This window comes from Podarcis raffonei, chromosome 10, assembly GCF_027172205.1.
Source record: "Podarcis raffonei isolate rPodRaf1 chromosome 10, rPodRaf1.pri, whole genome shotgun sequence".
In the NCBI taxonomy this organism is placed as follows: Eukaryota; Metazoa; Chordata; class Lepidosauria; order Squamata; family Lacertidae; genus Podarcis; species Podarcis raffonei.
The window spans coordinates 23,704,479-23,709,074 of record NC_070611.1 but is presented as its reverse complement, the minus strand read 5'-3'; the positions used below and the strand labels follow the sequence as shown (position 1 = coordinate 23,709,074).

Here is a 4,596-nt window from a genome sequence, read left to right as displayed (position 1 = left end):
GACTATAAAACCAGCTCTGGGAGGGGCGAAGGGGGAGTTCGTTGGGAGTTGGGTGGTTGGTTGGAGTGGGAGTGGTTGGTTGGAGTTGGGTGGTTGGTTGGAGTGGGAGTTTGGATTGCTTTGTTAAATGTGTTTAAAAAGATAAAGGGACCCCTGACCATTAGGTCCAGTCGTGGCCGACTCTGGGGTTGCGGCGCTCATCTCGCTTTATTGGCCGAGGAAGCTGGCGTACAGCTTCCGCGTCGTGGCCAGCATGACTAAGCCGCTTCTGGCGAACCAGAGCAGTGCACGGAAACGCCGTTTACCTTCCCGCTGTAGTGGTACCTATTTATCTACTTGCACTTTGACGTGCTTTCAAACTGCTATGTGGGCAGGAGCAGGGACCGAGCAGCGGGAGCTCACCCCATTGCGGGGATTCGAACCGCTGACCTTCTGATCGGCAAGTCTTAGGCTCTGTGGTTTAACCCAGCCGCTTTGGCCAAATTATGTGCTTGGTTTTTAAAGGATAATTGGAAGCTTCTGTTTCCCCCATCATGATCTGTTAATAATAATAATAATAATAATAATAATAATAATAATAATAATAATTATTTATACCCCGCCCATCTAGCTGGATTTCCACAGCCACTCTGGGGACTGACTGTCTCTTTTTATTACAATATTAGTTCTTAGCCCTAGTTAAGAGATCTTAATTAATATTAGTTAATATTAGTACTTAACCCCATAAACAAAATGGATCCTATTCTTACAGAGGCACCAAAAATAAATGAGAGGTGAATACAGAATATATATATATATATATATATATATATATATATATATATATGGCAGATCACAGCTAATAAATCCATCTTGAATGCAAATGCATTAATCGGAATATGTGAGGCAAAATAATAAAATGCCAAGGCATAGCTCCTTTATCATACGAGGTTTTAACAACCATTGTGATTTCCTTGATTCAGCAAGAAGATTATTTAAATGTGTGGGAAAATGCATATTCCCTAAGAATATGAAAAAGGGGCTTACTTTCCCCTGGAAGTACAATAAGGTGTATTGAGTAAATAATTGTATTTAATCTTTGTTTTCAGTCGTTTTCCTCTGTAAAGGTTATGAAAGGCTGCATTCATGATAATTCAGATGATGCCTGTGGATTTATACCCAACCGTGCATACTTAATATCAGTAAACATACTAATTGGTCACTGCATGAAAATATGAGCAATTAGACACCTTTTACATTAGTGATGCTTTGAGTAATATAAAATGACCAGATGATCTGTTCTCTCCTGATGTTATTAGATAAAGTTAGACTTTTTATCACCGTTGTAGCAGATTAAAAATGCACAAGACAAGAAAGACATTGACTGGAACTAATGCACTTTGGTCTGACAAAATAACTAGCCTTTTTAGTTCCAATTAGCCCTCAGTTATCACGTACTAGCAACGATATCAAAAATTCAGCACCACTGGATTGTCTTTATAGCTGTCTAATTCACTCAGTCTTCATTTTTTTGCTATTTAAAAAGTTTCAGGCATTACAGAGTTAACTATTCTCTTGAAATTACTCCTCTTTAAGAAGAAAAATCATATTACTTTCTTAATCTTTCTAATTCTTCTCTCCTAAGATCATCTTGGATTTGTTCCTTTAACACCGACTCTTAGTGCAGTCCTGGTTTTCTGTATTAATGAATTGAGAAGATGACATCAGGCTCTTAGGTAAGTGCTGTAAGCTCAGTCCTATGAATTTGCAGCAAGGTACCAAGCATAAAGAAGAAATTATTCTTTGTCCATTTGCACATCAATGTTTCTTTGAAAGGTAATTAGCTTGATATTATGTAGGTAGCGCACAAAAGATCTTGTAGTAGTTTGTGATCTGTCTTTTGATCATCACAAGAAAAATTTCTGCTGGGAAATGAAAGGCAGACATAATTCACTAAAATTACACTGGATCCTGTCTAATCAATACAGATAAATCAAGTGTTTGTTGTGAAATCGATCCTCTCTTTTATTGAAATACATTGTCTTGATTGTTTTAGGGATAATTATTTCACAGGAAATTTTTATGATGATTAGGTGTTGCGACAACAGTAAACTTCCTTGACACAGGGCCATCAAATGTCTGTGGTTAAAAGTGCATTTGTATCTTCTAGCTTGAAGCGTTAGAGATATCAATACTGATTTATATGATTTCAAGGAATGTAAGCCTCTTTCTTTCTTTCTTTCTTTCTTTCTTTCTTTCTTTCTTTCTTTCTAAATGAACTGTCTCCATGTTTGTTTTGCTTTTATAAAATTGTTAGCTCTTGCCAACATAAATATTCAGTGATACAGAGGTTCCCTTTTCTGCTTTTATCACTTAGTTTGATTCCTTGACATATACCATGTTGAAAAAGTCCAGATAAAGTTTTATGCTTTTAAAAAAAAGTGTTTAGGCTAGTCTTGGATTTCTGAAACTGGATAACTGAACGTTTTCTACACATAGAATAACGCAAGTGTAAAAAAGAAAGATTTATGCCAAACGTCAAAATTGTACCTCTTCTCTATCCATTAGTAATTTGAGATTTGTATATCTGTGTATGATTTGAACCAATCGCCCATTAAAAATTAGTTGGGCAAAAAAACATGTTCAGAGAAAGAGGGAGGGGGAAAGAAGAACAGAGCAAAATTAGATTTTGAAAAAACAGCAGAAGTAAAGGATTCTGGAGTGGATTTTCTATCAGGAATAAACCGAGAAATGAGCCATATTTCTTTTATCAATGCGTGGCATGTAGGAAACAAATTGTGCATGTTAGATAAAAATATCTTTTTCCACTTCATAATATTTTCTGTCAGCCAAACTTTTCATTAATGCACATTAGGCAATTGATGTAATTTAATGAGCACTCTGACTAGAGCACCTTTTAATACAGATTCTCAAATTGGAAACTGTTCTCTATTTCTGTTCAAAACGCTATATGAGATAATAACAATGTGTTTGTTTTTAAATGACCAGTAATGCCTGGTGTCTAATGCAAAGCATTCCTTTAATTGGACAGCAATTTCACTGGTGTGAGCTTTTAAATGACTTGGATATTATTTCTTAACACCTTTGCAAAAGCAACAAGGAAATAAAGTTTGGTTTGCATTTACAAGCCGGAGTCATATCTTGTAATGGCTTATTAGTTGACTGTCTCCTAAAAGTGAAAATCTATACTAAATGATCATTTGAATAACATGATGCCCTTTGCATTAGCGCTGCTTTAAATTTTCACTGTGAAAATTCTCCGTTATTAAGAAAGTTAATTTGATGAACTGAAGGAAGGGTCAGAGAAACAGCCACTGAGCAGTCTCTTTTCCAGCACATTGTGACATAGCTGCGGTGTGCTAACATTACTACAGGTGTCCCTTTCAACTATAGAAATAACGTTTCAACAGACGTTAACCTATAATGTTGCCACTGGAGAAAAATTATATCAAAAATATATATGTCATACTGGTGTTGATCACAGTAGATAAATCGCGCAAACTGAGTAAATGAATACAGTAATTTACTTCGAATAAATCAGCCATGGGGGGGGGGAATCTTTGTACTAATAAGATTTATTTTACAGTTACATTAATCTTGCAGGCTGTCTGTGTCACTCTTTTTAGATAGAAATTTCTGAAACATGCTTTCCATGTTTGATGTACTTCGTTTAAACTAGTACTAGGTAGAGCTACGTTGTAAATGCTCCCTTAATTGCCATGACATGGATAGCTAGGAAATTAAAATATATATACATCGTTTGACTTGGGAATTAAATATCTGTCAGAGGCTAAATGACATATTTGTTGTATAGCTGTGTCCTTATGGGGTGGGGGGTGGGGAAGCAAACCTCTGTTTAATAAGCACATGAACCACATTGTATTCATCAATATATTTTAAAGTCTATATAGCAGTGTTAAAAAGTCCTCTGTCCGCAGTGGGATATTATGTATAGATAGGCATATGACTACATGAATACTCTTTTCTTAAAAAGTAGAGAGGACAGAGCAATATTTTGAGGTCATAGGCCACAAAATACCTTGCTGCATATTGACATATTGTTTCTGTGTCAAAACTTCAAGATTTCAGATGCCTCCACAATATTAAATCTGTCAAGCCTTGCCCCTATTGACTTTGCCAGGGTATAGGAGGATTGTACAATTGTCTGAAAACCCGCAGAATACAATCTTGTCTGAAGCCACTACAATGTGATGCTTCTGCACCTTTTATAATAAAACAAATACGGTACAACATGACATTTCTAAAATTCCTAACAAGCTGCGTTAAGACAAGACATGCTCCCTTTGTCTTCTTTAAATAAAGACACGGAACATAGTTTCAGCTAGGAAACTTTTCCAAAGTCTTTTCTACCAGGCACTGCCTTCCAAGTTTTTGAAATTTTCCTAGTTTCCAGGACGTACTTTTGTCAAGCAAAGTGAACGTTTGTTAAGTTCTCCCTTACAAATAAAACACTCATATCCCAAGCAACTAGCTTCAATTTTTAATCTATTGATCCTTTTGAGTGCCAAAGAAGATGACTGACAGTGAGCAACATTTACCTGACACCCCTGAACGTTTCACAGAGACAAGTTGATA

At 36.1% G+C, this 4,596-nt stretch overlaps 1 long non-coding RNA gene across 4 annotated transcripts in view; it reads left to right on the top strand.

The window, feature by feature from the left end:
• The first annotated feature begins 918 nt into the window (after window positions 1-918).
• Window positions 919-4,596, top strand: part of LOC128422840 (uncharacterized) — a 48,427-nt gene continuing 44,749 nt past the window's right edge. For 2 of the 4 annotated variants that reach the window (XR_008332605.1, XR_008332604.1), the window contains exon 1: window positions 924-1,715. This is a non-coding gene — a long non-coding RNA (uncharacterized LOC128422840). Of the gene's footprint in view, window positions 1,716-4,596 lie in introns of all 4 variants that reach the window. The other 2 variants (XR_008332606.1, XR_008332603.1) reach the window with 2 other exon arrangements.